Below are 16,488 nucleotides of genomic sequence, written 5' to 3'. Positions count from 1 at the left end.
GGTTACTTCCTTCTGCTTGCGGGCTCCGACACCCCCTCCGGGGAAGGGCTGAGAGTTCCGCCCGGAATAGCGCCTCGACTGGAAATGGACTCTTCCCTAGGGAATGCTGGCAAAGTAGTCTGCAAATAAGAAAACTTGATGCTCGGGTTTTATGTCAGATTTGCTTTATTTATCTTCTGCTCTTTTCCACTCGCTAATTCTGCCTTTGAATACAAACCATGGCAACAAATAGGCGTTGGAAGAGAGCTACAGCTATTTTGAATGATTAAGTGTCATAATGAAAAGGTGCCAGTGTTTGTGCTATTGCAGACTAAACAACGAGGCTAAAGAACAATTATGTGGAAAAGTTTGCTGACTAGCACGTATACATTAAGTTTACACGATCTTTTCAATTTTTCTGGTTTAAAGAGGAAAACCTATAAAATGTTACAGGTCTTAGTTTAAGAATAGCTTTCTTGAATAAATTTTTAGCTTTTTAAAAGTGTGTTCTCTTTACGGTATAAATTCCCCTAGAGAGATTTAAAAAAAAAAAAAAAAGGCAAATGCAGTACCCGTGCATAGCAAAATGTGCTTTTGTGGCGCGAGGAGCAGGCTTTAGTGCTGGGTGTCCAGCTAAGCAGGCTGTAAGCTCTAGTGAGGCGAATGAGGTAGTGGTACGTGCGGGATGAGTCGGGCAGCAGCTGCGAGCTCAGCTGTAACCCGAGCGTTTGCTGCGATGAGCCTTCTGGGTGTCACAGCCTGGCAGCACCGAGGCTGCAGCAGCCGGGAGTCAGCAGCTCGCAGCCGAGGTGCGGCGGGTGGCGGGGGCCCGGGTTGAACCTGCCTGCTCACATGGTGGGGGCGGCTTACCACGTCTACAGCTGCTTAATTGCATTAGGCAGAGGTAAAAACGCACTATGTGCTTGCTCAGTACTGCTTCCTCGGGAAAGCGGGGCCTGTGGTTGCCATGGGGGTTTTGAAACGATAAATAAATAGATGGGCTTTGTTACTGGGTGTTAGAAAAAGCAGTCTATGAGTAATCCGCTGTATTTGTGAGTATTTGGTGAATGCCGTCGAATAGTTTTGAGATTGCTGTGATGTGGTGGTACTTAATATTTTCTAAAAATTTCTTTGGATTTTGGGAATCATAGAATCATTTAGGGTTGGAAAAGACCTTTAAGATTGAGTCCATCCGTTAACCAATTTGTCTTCTCAGTCTCATAGCTGTGCCAGATGCCTCCCGTGGGCAGGTTATTTCTTGCATGAGCTGGGCTAAAATCATGGGCAGATGGGGGGGCAGAGTAAGAAATATGTTTTATTCAGTATTGGGGAACTTGGTAGCAAAGCAACCAAAGTGTGTGTATGTGTTCATAGAGCTCCCTTTGGCCAAGCAGGGAAATTTGGTGGAAAAAAAGTGGGATTTTTTTCAAGCAGCCTCTTAGAAGAGTGCTGAAGTCAGATGTCACTTAAAATTGAGTGCTTGAGTCCTTTGCTTAATTGTGGTCTTCAGGGAGTTGGGTTAACATAGATGGTAAAAGGAAGCTTTATGCAAGTTTGAAAGGGAGATTTTTGTTTGAAGAGGTTCAGTTTTTCCTGGTTTCAGCCAGTATGCCTGATTCTCCCTAAAGTTGTCCTCCACTTTGGGAACAGAAAGAGGGAGTGTCTTCCTCCAAAAGTCTGTGAGGAGCTCGTTGGACCTTCTTACATCTATTTTCATGTTGTTACATGTCTTACGTGCTTGCCTCTAGTAGCTGACTCTTGCCTGCTGTGCTCTTAGTCTGTTTTTCTTTGTGCATATGTGATGTGTGGGGTGAAGTTTGGTCATGTCTTCTTCCGTTTTAAGACTTCTCAAGACTTAAGACAATCCAAGACTGGATATCTCCTTGGTGGCCTGCCTATCTCCTGGAGCTGATGGAGTCTGGACTTTGCTTTCCCAAGAAGGCCTGCTTTTTTTAAAGGGTGGGGTTTTGTTCTTTGATAGTGGGAATGTTTTCTAATAGTATCTGAAAAATCTCAAGTTGTGTGCGGCCGAGCAGCCATCCATGTATGAAGAGGTGTGTGACATGGTGTAGTTTTGCTTTATTTATTTACATATTTTTCCTCTGTGCTTGTGGGATAGCCTGCATCCTCCACATGCATATTTTGGGGGCGTTGGCCTGTCTAGAGGCTTAGATATGAAAGCAAATGAGAAGGCATTACGTTTCTCTTCTCAGAATAATCACACTCACAGATCTATATTTGGAACTAGTTCTTTTAATACCAGCAGTTAGATAAACCGGTGGCTCACACATACCTTAATCTCTAGTGTTGTCTGAATCCTGAATGATAACTGCAAGCCACATTCCACACAGTTTCGTTGCAGCTAATGATGTGGTATGTCCTGTTGTTTGTAGTCGGAAACTCATTTCTTGACCTGAATAATAGCACAGAAAGTTAGAAAGGAGCCAGCGTGGAAAAAGTAGAACAGTGTATGCGAAGACGCGGGGGTGGATTAAGAACTGAAAGACTACAACATTGATTTTTTTTTTTAAAAGAAAAGTTTGTCTGCTTGTGAGTTTATACACTCAACGCTTTGCAATTTCGTGATGTGAACTCCACCCTCTCTTAACTGGAACCATTAGCAATACAAGATCCATTATAGAAGAGTGATGCAAGAGCAAAGGCCCTTTCTTAACTATTAGAGATTAAATAATTATTTACTATTCAGACTCTGTAGTTAGCATATTATCATATTCTCCTGCCCCTCCAGCCCTTTTATCTAGTTACCCTGTTGTTGAGATGGCTGACTGGCTGATAGCCCCCCCCCCCACTTGCTTGCATGAGAAAGGGTAACAGCTGAAGTGAAACCTTAAATAAAATGGAAACAAGAATGCAGTACATTAAATCTCAGCATTTGTAGAGTTGGAGATATTTATTAGAAAGTATTACGTATCTCCAATGAAGTATTCTCTCACTTGTTTAGTAAGTGCCAAAACTGAAGCTCTAGAGAGGCTTGAGTTATATTTAGCCTAATCGCAAGGCAACACTTTTGTAAAGTAGGTAATGAAGTCTGATAAAACCTTGAGTGCGTCTCTTACAAGCTGCCTGCAGACTGGCTGAGGGCAGGTCACTGACTCTGTCGCTGCCCTGCTTAGGTGAATTTTGTCAAGTTATGGGATTGCTTCGTGCCTCAGTTTCCCCATCTGTAAATAGGTGGCCATGATCATGCCCTCCCCTTGTAAGTACTTGGGGTCTGTTGCTGCGGGGTGTTGCATGTGAGCTAGTGATGTCCTGTTGCGATAGCAGCATCTTAACAGATGTTGGTGTAGCATTTGCACAACGCTTCATGTGGTTTGACCTGCCCTTGTTTCTCCTCTTTGTCTTTTCCTCCTGCATTTTAAATTTAGAACCAGTCTCAAAGGGCTTTTTTCTTTTCCTGTTTTCCCTCATTACTAATTTTTTTGTCCTGTAGAATAACTTTCCTCTTTTTTTTTTTTTCTGTCCCTCCATGTTTTTTTTCCTTATATCCTGCATGTTCTTTCTGGTGGTCGTTTCTTTTGTTCACCCGTGCCTTCCTCTTGCTGTTCCCATCTGTCTTCAGAGCGGCATTTTCTCTCCACTCCATCCGCTGGGATTTCCTTTTCACCTGACTCATCCTCTCTTGGTAGATCCCTGCTCAGTCACGCTCTCCTTGCGCTTCTGTTCCAGGAAACCCAGCCAGCAGGGAAGGGGACTGCCTGCTCGTCCCCTTTCGGGGGAGACCCGTTGAAGTCGGTCATGGCTCCCTCCCCACTTGCCTACTGCATCCCACTGTGCCTGGATGAGGCAGGGTGCTTTGGGGCAAAGACTGCAGGGGGGCATCGAGGAGCCCGTTATTCCCTGCTCCCCTTTCTCCACGTCTGGCTTTTGCAGCAGGGCCAGGAGGTTTCCTGCTTCCCCAACACGTGGGAGGAAGCAGGAAACCTCCTGGCCCCGCTGCAAAAGCCCTGGGACCGGGCGCTGTCGTCTCCGAAGCCGTTGCGCCGGAGCAGCTGGTTGCTGCAGGGAGGAGCGGCTGCGGGGGCGGCAGGCAGCAGAGCCAGAACAGACGCAGAGACGGGCAGGGAAATGAGATGGTTGACTCGAGGCAAGGTGAACGATTTCAGAACAGGAAGGGGGGGAGCGTTTTCACGTCTGCAGTCGGTTTCCACTTCAGCGTCCTTAGTGTAATTACCACTGCGCTAGCTAGTCCTGCAGGCAGAAGGAGAGGATCTGCGTCCTAAGCTTTATGTTTACGATATAATCGTGCTCCTGTACTTTGGGCTTCTGTGGTAAACACTCTTGCTCAAGCACAGTGAGGGAAAGGAAGAATGTATGGTGTAGTTCCCTTTTCTAGCTGGTTTTCCACCAACGGCACAAAGGAAAAATGACAAAACACAAAATCCTCCTTTCTTGTATAATTAGTAATTGTTACTCTGTTTCAACTTGTTTTGATGGAAGAATTACGTCAACGTTTATACAGTCCTGGGGGTTTGATGTGCTGAGCTTTTTTTAATTGGTTAATTTTCTTTTTCTTTTTTTCCAATAGACATTCAAGCCCTTGGTTGGAAAAAGTGTATACAATTCAATTACTGCAGTAGAATTCCTTGTGGACAAACAGCTGGATTTTATAACTGAAGATAGTGCCTTTCAGCCCTATCAGGTAAGAAATTTGGTTAGTGTATAAGTACTGTCCATTTAGCTTAGTTAAAATCCATGTGTTTATTATTTTTAAGTGCATTTTACAGTCAAGTTCTGCGTTACAGGAACAATTTCCTATTAATCATTGGCAGAGATTGTTGCTCATTTTGTGAAAGGTTATATTGGATACTGTATCTGATCCGAGTGAATCTGATCATGTCAAGGAGTGCTATGCAACTAATATTATTGAACCACCTTTAAGTAAAATACCTGATCCCTTTAAAGGTTAATCAGTCCCATTGTAGAGCAGATAAAAGATAGTGTCCATCCTTCTGAAGCTGGGCTTTAATTTTTAGGTCGTTGTACTACTGCAGTGATATCCGACTTACTGGTTTTTTGAGAATGAATAGCAGAGAATGTTAATTTTTTAAGAAGAAAAAACACTTTCTCTTGCTGTTGTTTCTAAGCCTGCTAACATTTCCAGTATCCTTGATTTTAATGCCTTCTTCATTAATTAGAAACACATTAATGTGTGTGTATTTAAAGAACAAGAGAAACAATGATCCCCCCCAGAAGGTGGTCTAAAAATCTCTTCTATGACAAGTAGAAAAACATTCGATACTTCAGCTTGTGCTGAACTGATTGCAATTAGAATAGCCATAAATTCTTTCTTAAGGCTGGGATGGTACACTGCAGTGATACAGAAATAGTACTTTGAGACTTGGAATAACAGATGGCCCTGAATAAATGCTATGTAATTTTGTCCTGACACCCCTTCTTCCCTCCTCCTTCACCAAGATTTTTTTTTTTCCCTATACCAAATATAGAGCTAGAAAAAGAGAAGTGACTGAGAGAATCCTGGGGAAAGGAGAGGGAGGTTCAGTTCATGGAAGGGTTGGTGCTTTTGTGCGTCTGTGGTGGGGAAGCCAAACGAGTTCAACGCTTCTTGTCAGGGTGAGGTTACATGTTATGACTCGAGCTGCTCGAACAGCTTGGCTCTGCCGCAGAGGACAATTCCCACTATCAGACCTCACGCTAGTGCCTTCAGCCTTCTATCAGCACAGAGCCTTGATTTTCAAAATGCTGTTGCCCCGCAGGCGCAAAAGGGGGGGGGGGGGGAAGTCTGTGATGTTAGTGAGCTGAGCTGGATTAGCCCAGGGTGCAGCGAGTGCTGTGGCTTTCTCTAGGGAGGGGGTCAGGATGACGCAACACAGAGTGGGATATCCTCCTTTGGCAGCAGCGACCTCTTAAATCAGCTGAGCCATGAAGTGTAAATTCACCCTCAGAGCCCAGCCGCAATCTTCCAGATTCATTTTACAAAGCAAATACTTGTGCTAGTGTCTGTCCTTTGCCTGAGATCTATCAAGATCATATCTCTGATGAACGTTCATTCCAGTAACAGTAATCAATCTCCTTTTGGCAATGGATCATTTCTTACAAGATGAGCTGAGCAAAACAAATTGAATATATGAGAAGGACTGCCTTTTGTAAAATAATCTTATTGCCAGGCCTGGCTGGCAGTAACATAGCAATGCTATATGCATTTTAGGTCCTTCACTTCAAGGAGTATTTACTGATACAGTATTAGACACAGAAGCACCTTAATTTGGGAAGGTGCATACAAATTGAAGGTGTCATTTTTGAAAATGTGTCATATAAACAGCTGGCTTCATAGTATCTTTGTAAATAATACTGTAATTAACAGTATTAGCAACTACAGTTTTGAAAGAAGTGTTGACCAAAACCTGGTACAAAGCAGTAGCTTGTAAAAAATAGTTCCAGATAAAAGCTTGGTCTCCCTAACTCTTGGCCTCAATTTTTGGCACGTAGAGGGAAATTCTGTGTGAGAGGTCAAGTTGTTTCCCCCTCTCATGGAGCAAACAGCTACCTGTTAAAGCCTGAGATGGAGGCTACTGATCTGTATCACTCATAAGTAGTTTGGTGACAAGAGAGACCTAAATTGTCTGTTTGTTGTAACATTACAAGAAGGCTGCTGGCGGAGATGCCTTTTAAGTACCGAGGCATCCAGAATTTGCATCTTAACTGGATATTGCTCAGATCTTGAATGCAGATACATAAAATAACATCGAGCTTTCATGAAACAAAGATTTCTTTATTTGAACGATTATAAGAAGTTTTAGAAATTATTTTCATAGGCATGTGTCTCTTTGCAGGGCTACCAATGTCTCATTGCCAAGTTTTTACAAGTTAATTGTACAGATAAGAACTTTAGTGAATGTCTTTAAGAGAACAGAAACTATTTTTTAAAATATGTTAACTGAATTATGTACTAGCAGTGTGTTAGACAGAAATATTGACTTGATCATTATGAGACTTTTCTACTGAAAGATACCTGAAGTGGGAGGATTGTGTCTATTCATTTGTTTTGCTTGTTATTTTTTGTTGATGGTGGAAATTGCATTCCTAGCCTTCAATAATTTAATGTAAGGTAGTTTTTACTTGTACCTTTTTTCTGGAAGGCCTTCCTTTTCTTTGCCATGAAAACAAGTCTTAGATAAATCTTTGGTAAACTTCCTGTGAAAATATGCTTTTCTAAAAAGAAGAAAAAATGGCCTTTTTGCTCACTTGTTTGGTCTGGAATACAGTTAACCTGCTTTTGAGCAGAAGACAGAACTGAGGAGCCATTCTTTGCAGAGATGAGTTAACTCTGAGTCTTTCTAAATGCGTTTAGTTTTTGGTTTAAGCTCTCATGGCTGTACATTTTCAATATCAAGTCCTTGGAGACCATGGTGATCTAAACACTTTTTTATTGCATTTTGCTGTTAGAGCCTAAAATTCCAGTACCTTTCTGCCAAAACAAACAAAGTTTGAATCTGTGTGGGAAGAGTCCGTTTCACTTCAGATACAATTCTTAACTACTGAGTAATTTTTCCCATCGTTGCATATACTCGTAATACTAGTAATGGGCCGCAGACGACCATTTGGTATGAATTCTGCTCAGATCAGTTCTGATCAAAAAACGCAGTGCTGTTTAACATAACTGTTGGGCTAAAGGGCTTCAAGAATAAGGTGGTGCTGTCCAGTTTAAAGGTGACAACTGCTCAAGGCAAAGAAAACAGCACACTTGGCATCCTTTTAGTCTTGGCAAGAAAAACAAAGTTTGAGTAGGCAAAGAATTAAATTACTGTCGTTACCAGAAGTGGTTCTTCCAGAACAACAGTAAAGAGACTTTGGCAGGACTCACTGGGGAATCGTGAACCATGGATTCCCATGCCATGTCTGCTCTTTGCATAAATAAACATGTTTCAATTGTTAAGAGATTCAACAACCTTTGTAAGAGCTAGATGAATATCGTTATTAAAAGTAGGGTATGCAGCTGCGCTATACTAGCCTTTCTCCATTTTTTCATATCTTCACAAGGTTTTCTATAGCAAGTATTATGCTTGTCAGTGAATTTGTTCTTTACAGCTAAATGTGTTATGTGATTTTTCTTTTCCCTTACGTGTGTACTGCTTTGAATCCTGCCCTTCGTAAAAATTCCTTAGATTCTGTATGTGTGGTGTCTTATACACCAACCTACAACTTGTTTCCGGTGGCTTTTATCTCAGTTGCTTCACAGAGGATACAAACGGTATTATTGTCTACGTGAAACTTGTGTGTGACTGAGACTGACTCATTCGTTAATCTGGGATGGTCAGACCATTTAGTCATGTAGTTCTTTTTATGGTGGTGACAAGGGGATCTTGTGGAGAAAGCAGATATGAACATTTGCCGTGGTGCTTTGCTTAGCAATGAAATGAAAATTATGTTCCTTTGCAGGAGGTGATAGACGTAGAATTTACAACATGCATTTTCTATGTCAAACTAGTATCTGTAGGAAACGTAGTCTTGAAATGTGATGTGTAAGTCAGGTCCTTAATATTTTTCTACTTTGCATTCACAGTATATCATGTATATTTTGTGATTAAGTAAAAATTGACAAATGTAGGTTATAGTGGCTCTTGCTATAGATTGAAAATGAACACACTTTCAAATATGTTTGTTATTAAAATATTTTAAAGAAAACTACAGTAAGCCTACACAATTACAAGTGTGACCTAAATCAAATAATTAGAACTGAAATGGTTTTCTGTAATAAGAAGTTACTTGTTACTTGTACTATTCTGTGACAGTTACGTGTCTGTTCGCTATGATACATGTAGTAAGTTAAGCAGCAGCAAAGCTGATCATGCCTTAATTTGTTTAAGCATTGTAGTTTACTTGAAGGACTATAGATGGGGATGTGAAGCATTAAAGCTCAGCGTATGGTATGTGTGACCTCATCAGTGTGGTGTTTTTGTCTGGGTGGTGTTTGGCAGTACCCGTCACGGGCACTACTGGGCTGAAGAGTGTGATTCTGCTGTTACTGGCCGAAGCAGCTGGAGTCAACTGCATTATGCTTTGGACAAGCAAATAAAGAATAACAAAACGTGGTTTATACCGTGTTTTTCCATAATAAAATACACTTAGGGAAAGACCTGGAAAGACTCTGCTTTGCCCAAGCAGTCAGTGCGTTTCAGCTGTGTGTCTGGGTTGGGCAGAGCAGGGTGCATGATAGATTATATATTTCCAAATACACACACAGAGGTTACATGTTATGACTCGAGCTGCTCGAACAGCTTGCCTCTGCCACAAAGGACAATTCCACACTCTGTGTGTGTGTGTGAGATAATGTATTTCCAAAGGATTTGTGAGCACACAGGACTGGAACAAATGTGCACAGCTGAGCCAGGGCAAAGAATTCAAATTAAGTTCCTTCACAATCGTTAAACTTCCTGCAAAGAGAGTATTTCGCCACTCAAGGAAGGAAGTGGAAGGGTGTGCACACAGTCTTCAAAATGTCCTCCTGCATATTGGTTTAAGGAAAAAAAAAAAAAACCAAACTAAACAAAAAAAACCCCAACAAAAAAACCAAAAACCACTCTGCTAAGAATGAATCAAGAACACACTTCAGTTTTTCTCTATGGTGGAATCTCTCTTGGATCCACCCTACTTATTCACATTTTCCTTCAGAACAACTTTTTTAAAGACAAGCCTCATTGCCTTAGTGTTTCAAAATAGTAAGGTCTACCTGTCTACCTCTGTGCTGAAGGTTGCAGATGTAAAGATAGGGCACTGAGAAATCCCCTGTGGGAGGTGTTACATGCACAGTGATAGGCATGTGTACTTCGCTCTTTTTCTGAATGTGCATTGCATGTCTGAGAGCTGACAGGTCAAATGTTTAACACACCTTCAAGGTTGTTGCAGTAATAATAATAAACTTTTTCACTAATCATGAAATAGGTACCTCGGATTCAGGATGTAATACTGCACTAATCTTACTTGATCTATTACAAATTCGAGTTCTATATGCCATGAAGTAAGGCTTGAGAAAAGGGCATTGTGCAACTCTGATACTCTTCTGTTTATTATGGGCAGACATTGGGTATTTCAGGCCTGGATGCTTTTGGGTTTTGTGACTTGTTTGCTCATAAGAGCAAGCCAGTTGTGTAACGTGGCTTGTGTAGTAATGACATGTACACATAAAAAAATTCTTCACACATCTTGAAACAGGGATAAAATAATATTTTTCTGTCTGTATTTTAAGCACCCCATAATCATACAGTGCCCTCATCTTTCAGACTTCTCTTACTTTAAACTTCAGGCTTAAAAATAGCTACTGCAGCTGAAAATTGCTTTTCCCATAAACTTGTACCTCCACTGACCAGGCGGGCAGGAGCTTTGGGTTGGTCCCACCCTTTGAGGTTGACAGAAACAGCTCGGGAACTCCTGGTGCCAGCCAGCTGGCGGCCGTGGCCATCATGTGCTCGCCTCCTGGTTTCATTTCCTCCATGGGTGACAGAGGCACGCACAACTTTCTGCATCTTTAACTCTTCTCAGTGTTGTCTTTAAGAGCCGTCCCTATTCTTTTCCATGTCTGTGGTGTCTGGACCACCCATAAGCAGTCCAGCTGGCTTCTCTGGCAGTGTTGTAAAGAGTGATGGTCTAAACAGCTTGTAACCGACACATCTATGTTTAAGTGTACACTTCCAATGTGAGGGGAAGCAAAAGGCTGCATCCAGCTAGAAGTGGGTCAGATGACTCATACCAGTCCTTGCTCCCAGTTACACATGTGGGACAGAAGAGTTTGACTGGAGCACTCACAAGGAGAGAGGAATGAGGGAGGAGGCATTGGCACCCTCCATTTGTAGAGTCAGAGGGAGATGTACATCATCTCTCCTAAGCCTGTATTTGTGCCTCCCTTTGAAAAGAGCTGCTTCCCTGAGGGCTTCATCTGTCTTTAGTCTCAAAATAGGTGGAATAAAATTGTACCTTTCTCTTTTACCTTGATTTCTTAAGAAATAAGGGCTTTAGTCACTTTTTTTTTTCCCTCTCTCTGAGGCTTGATACAGGAGTGGAGTTCTTCCAGATCTGACAAGCCTTAGGGAAATGAGCAGCGTGGAGGGGAGGCCATCAGTCAAAAGGCAGGTGGCATAGCTGCCACAAATAGTGGCTCCTCCAGGTAGTAGGAGGGAGTTCAGGTAGAACTGCTGAAGACTGTGGGAAGGTGCACGAGGAGGAAGGGGAAAGAGATATGAGGTCCCTGGTATAAGCTGAGGTTGCTACAGTAGAGGTAGGTCTCAAATCCATAGGAAAACTGGTTTCCTTCCACTGTCGTAGGGAAACTTGTTCTATTCATCCTACAATTTTTCAAAAATCACTGTTGGTTAAATGGTTTGACTTTGTTAATCCTACTCTAGGAGATAGCACTGAAATAAATAACTTGAAAGTCAGGAATTCAAAACAGAACAGATGGAACAAAACTTGTTTCTTCTTTGAAGGTGAAGATCAAATCCTTTCACTGAAGTATCTTAGTACTTCTCAAAAGCAGTCTTGGGATTACTGAATTTACAAATCCATCCAGTGTTTCTGGGTAAGGAACTTCCTGTGTTTGATCACAAATGATTCCTTTTTTCACCAGTAAAAGCCCATGGAAAGTACTGCTCAGTAGTAAGAGAAGGGCACCTTATCCTTGGTTCTGTGTCCTTAAAATTTCCAATCTTCACATTTGATTTATTAAAAAGGAAAGTTTAAAGTATTTTTCTTATATGATGTTCTTGACCAACACTATTTTCATAATCCAGACACAAAGTCAGCTCCTAGAGAAGTCCGTTTCACTTTATAACCAGATGGTGCTTTGCCAATATGTTCTTGCTTTCCCAAATAGTTGCTGTATGTCAGAATTGGGAATCCTTAGTGCTTTGGGGAACTCTGAAGTGTAAAATCCCACAGTCGTTGCATGAATGTGCTTACCCGGGGAGGGAAAAGAGTAGGCCTCCCTGTATTTCAGGTGGGGGGGGGGGAAATGAGTTTCACTGAAATGTCTTGTTACCAGAATTAAGTTTTAGCTTGATGTGATAAACACAATAGCTCATTTGATGAAGTGCTCATGGTTTTGTTTGCTTTCATTCCTTCCTCTGATACAGCATTGCTTTCTTCAGGGCTGCTACTCTATAACTTCTCCTTTGCTGCCAAAATGTATTTTTGAAATTACACCTAACAGAAGTACTAATTTGTAGTCTAGGGTTAGTGCTTCATGAAAGCTGACCCACAGCCTTCAGCAAGCTGCAGTTAGTAGAGGTTGAGAGCTATAGCAGTTCCAGGTGTGTATATGGGATTCCTTTTGCAGGCCAGACATCTGGGGAGAAACGCAAGTAATTTTACACAAAATTGAGTCTTTTTTTAAATTAAAACTAAGTATGAATCTTACTATTTTCTTAGACATTGGAATAACTTTAGTAATAAAACAAAAAGTGCAGTATTTGTTTTGATGTAGAGGGCTTGGTGTACAGTGCATTTCCTGATCAAACTTCATTTCATTTTAACAGTATACTACATAATTAAATATAGTTCTGAAGTTTTTTCTACTACCATTGTTTGTAAATACTGACACACACACCCTTCAGTCTAGCAGACATTTCCTGTCTTTTGAGTGGAATTAAAATCAACTATTCCTGTTTTTTCTCTGCATCCCCCTCTTGTGTGTGTCTGCCAGCGTTACTGGGAGTAGTATTTTAGTACGCTTTTGCTGAGCAAGTGGGTTTGAAGCATAGTAGTTTTTGTGCATCTCACAAATTATTCTGTATTTTATGATTTTAGTAGTGAATTTTAAGCATACAGTTTAGAAATTGTATTTCAACCATAGAGGCTGGGTTTTTACCCAGTGTGAATGTTTTCTTCCCTTTTGCTATTTTCTTTTCACCGTTCCACGCCACTTTGGTATACAACAGATAAAATCAGGTTAAAGCAGATTTCAGGATGCGTAAGACTTGGTGGCTAACGTATGATGCTTGACAGGCTTCTCCCCCACCCCTCAGTGGTGTAGTTGAGTCTTAAATTATGTTTTCAATAGGATTTTTTTTGGTTCTGTGTGCTAGTAGATTTATTGGTGGAAAAATATTGTGAAATAGACAAGCATTATATCAATTTTAAAGACTGAATGACTTTCCTAAGTTTACCCCAAGGAGCTTATTGCAGCAACAACTGAAATGTCCCTCTTTTCTGATTAGCAATTTAATCTTTTCTCTTTGCAAGACCATTCATCTGTTCTATAAAAGGCACAGCCACTGCTTTCTGCAGAGTTGCAGAGAGCTGTAGTGTTAATCCAAATATGATACACATCCCAGCTGGTCAGACCTCTGTTATTTATAGGAAAAATTCCTCAAATGGCTCCAGCAGGTCAGAACGGAGCTCTTAGCAGAAAAAAAGCACATCATGATGGATGTATTGCTTCTGATACTGTCTTGGAGCAGAGGCAGCATTTCCACGTTTGCACAGTGATGGGCTCGTTGTTGTATGCCCAGCCAGACAGTTGGAGAGTCTCTGCACCATATCCCTGAGACCAGAGAAATTTGTTCTTCTGAATGAAATTCTGCAAGAAAATGAGCTAATCGTTTTCCCAACCCAGATGCATTGCTTCTGTGCAGTGCTGCCTTAAATCCTATTAGACATTAACTTTGAAAAGTTCTGTGCAAATACAATGGTACTCGTTTAAAACATGAGAGAAATGTGTTTTATTCTGAACTACTTTCATATTATCAGCATGTTGGCCAACACTGTTATGTAGCACTATTCTAAGAAACACGTTTTCAAACAAACCCCAGAAAACCACTTGAAAATAAAACATTAATGTAATAGTAGTTAAGTGGACCAAACCCCACTGAAGCTGGCTTTCAAGGACATTTTGAAGATACCTGATTTATTCTTTCCTCATGACAAAAAAAATTGGTTAAGATATTTTTGTTGTTGGGAAGGATTTGAATTCTGCCCATAATCCTCGTGAGTTACAGGGGGAAAGGAGCTGGGAAGTTTTATGTTCCCAGAGCTCCTATTTGGTAAATAGGATTGAGGGTATTTGCAGAAGAGACTGGGTAGCTCTGTGTCTGCTGGTAATCTAAGTTGCTGGTAGTTCAAATTACAGAGCAGAGAGTCATTCACGAGAGTGAGATACTCTAATGCACGTTTCTGGGAGGTGGTGTTGATTCTAGGAGCTGTCGCCAGTCTGCCACGTACTGGATGGTGTTTTACAGTTTTCTCCTGCAGATTTGAATTGAGAAACCTTTGCTCTTTAATACAGTAAGCTCTTAGTATTATTTGACGAGACTATTGATAACTGTGTTGCTGAGTAATGCGACTGATAAAAGATTGGATGGAGGTAACTACCATGAGATGAGAGATGAACTATCCGGTCTGTCATTATCTGTGGTGGTGATACACAGCTTTCCAACTCTGCCAGTTCAAGCTGCTGCAAGTAACTTCTGCTGTCCCCGATGCAAGGAAGATGTGTCTTCTGTAAAATGGTCAGCCTCTGAGCAAGAACTGATCTCTTGACTTGATTTCTGGGGGCATTAGACTGCCTTTCTAGCAGCCCACTAGTCCAGACAACTGATGATGAACAGAATGTACTTTCTTTTTTGCTTAAAGACACCTCTGTCCATACAGCTTGTCCTTCAGTTGTTATGATTTGGGGAGTTGTTAGATACCTTCTGAAAGCTGTTCACAACTCACAGGGTGTCTGGGTCTCGGTTTAAATTTTAACATCAATGTACAAAAGATTTTTCTCCGATCTACTCACTTAGCTGCTCTCCTTGTTAGCATCAACTTCACTCTGCTAATTGCTTGCTTCAGGGAAATGTCTGCACTTTGAGGTTTCTTTTCCCATAGTGGCATTGAGTTGCTTGGTAAGTGACTCAAAGGCTTGTTCCAGTATCACCACATGACTTGGGAGTTACTGGCTGAGTGGGGTAGGACCAGTATTCCCTCCCTGTTTCTCTTAGGAGTAGATAAAACAAAATGCAAAATTAGGACAAAGTTGCATATTGCTGAGATGGTGGTGATAAATGTATGGAGCCTGCAGTGAGGAAAAGGAAGGAAATGTGATTCAGTGGAAAACAAAAGAAAAGCAAATGTATGGCTGTCATCAAAATGAGGGAGAAAATGGACATGGAGCAGTACTATTGACTTGACCATTCATTCGTTTGTACGTGGAGAACGTAAGTAAAAACGGTCACCGCAGCGCTCTAAATGGATGTTGACAGCCCACCAGGTTTGTGGGTAGGAGCCACTTGTTTGGGGAAGTCTTTAGATCAGATGCTAAAAGATAACGCCTGTCACTCTGGGAGATTCTGCTTTTCTGACCCAGGTTGTCCCAGCTGCTCAGAGAGGGTGACATAACCTGTGAGCATAAGGGTCATTAATTTTTTTTAATCTCTCTTTTCAAATGCAAAACTATTGTAGAAGTCACTAGAGCAATTTTTAGGTGGTTTTGTGACAACATCTGCTTGGCCCAGGTTTGGTTTTGCTTCTCCATTGGTGGCTGCTTGCTTCCCTGCTGCATGCTCGTTCTGTACACTGCTCTCGTTTCCCTTCTGCCTTTCCATACTAGATTCTCATCTACAGATACAGGAATAACGAGCCGACTTGTAAAAAGCAAGTTTTCCAGCATGCCCATTTCACCTGTGACATTGGTAGTCTTACAGGAAGGAAATCTCTTGTTTATTTTTGTGTTTGTGAGGTAAAATCAGGGAAAATATTTGACTACGAGTCAGATTTTTTCCTGTATATTTATATTCCTAACTTTAATACATTTTCCATAGGATCATCTTTTATATTTTTAATAGAAATTTTCTGGTATTCTTAGGGGTGTGAGTTATTCTTCCAGAACTGAACTAATCGGTGCAATGATGCTTCTTCAAGCCTGAAATCATGACTTGGAGAAGCGTATGCAGCCCCGCTCCCCTAATTCTCAAACCTGATAATTAAAATTTTAAAATTGGTGTCAACTCTTTAATTATTGAACAGGTGATGTGTGTGGGGAAGTATTAGGCATAGGGAAGAATGGGGAGCAAAGGAAAAATTGTTGATAGCTTTTCTTGAGAGTATTACGTTTTATTGGCAGTTAGAAAATTACTGAATTTTTAGTCCTCATCTTTTTTTCCCCTGTAGTTTTAACTTTCTACTTACAGAAACATAGTTGTTGGTGTTATCAACACTGAAAATAACCCCTCATCTTAAATGTTTGTGGTCCAAAACATCTATAAACATTTGTTCCTTTCTGAACGATGCATTCACAGCCCCTTGTTGGAAAGGGATTAGTTATCCCTGTTCTCTTGCCTGGCCTCTGCACGTAGGGAGAACATCACTGCCCGTCCCTGCCTTTTCCCATGCGGCATGCCTCCACGCACGTGTGAGGAGGGCTGACCTCAGCTCGACTTTGTTTCTGGTTTAGGGGTCAGGGTTGTGCCTTCAAGCTTGACTTAACTGGTTCAGATGTAGCCCAGCAGCTGCTGGGTTTGAATGAGGTAAATTGTGACCGTGCATTCAGAACAGCAG

General features: G+C 41.3%; 1 protein-coding gene across 2 annotated transcripts in view; it reads left to right on the top strand.

Moving 5' to 3' along the window:
• JMJD1C (jumonji domain containing 1C) overlaps positions 1 to 16,488 on the top strand; it is a 114,696-nt gene that overhangs the window by 50,765 nt on the left and 47,443 nt on the right. The window contains exon 2 of one of the 2 annotated variants that reach the window (XM_019474928.1): positions 4,526 to 4,639. The gene's annotated coding sequence lies outside the window, so the exon portion shown is untranslated. Of the gene's footprint in view, positions 1 to 4,525; positions 4,640 to 16,488 lie in introns of those variants that run through there. The other variant, XM_019474927.1, reaches the window with a different exon arrangement.

This window comes from Aptenodytes forsteri, unplaced genomic scaffold (genome assembly GCF_000699145.1).
Source record: "Aptenodytes forsteri isolate BGI_AS27 unplaced genomic scaffold, ASM69914v1 Scaffold349, whole genome shotgun sequence".
Taxonomy (NCBI): domain Eukaryota; kingdom Metazoa; phylum Chordata; class Aves; order Sphenisciformes; family Spheniscidae; genus Aptenodytes; species Aptenodytes forsteri.
This window is presented reverse-complemented; position numbering and strand designations above follow the sequence as displayed.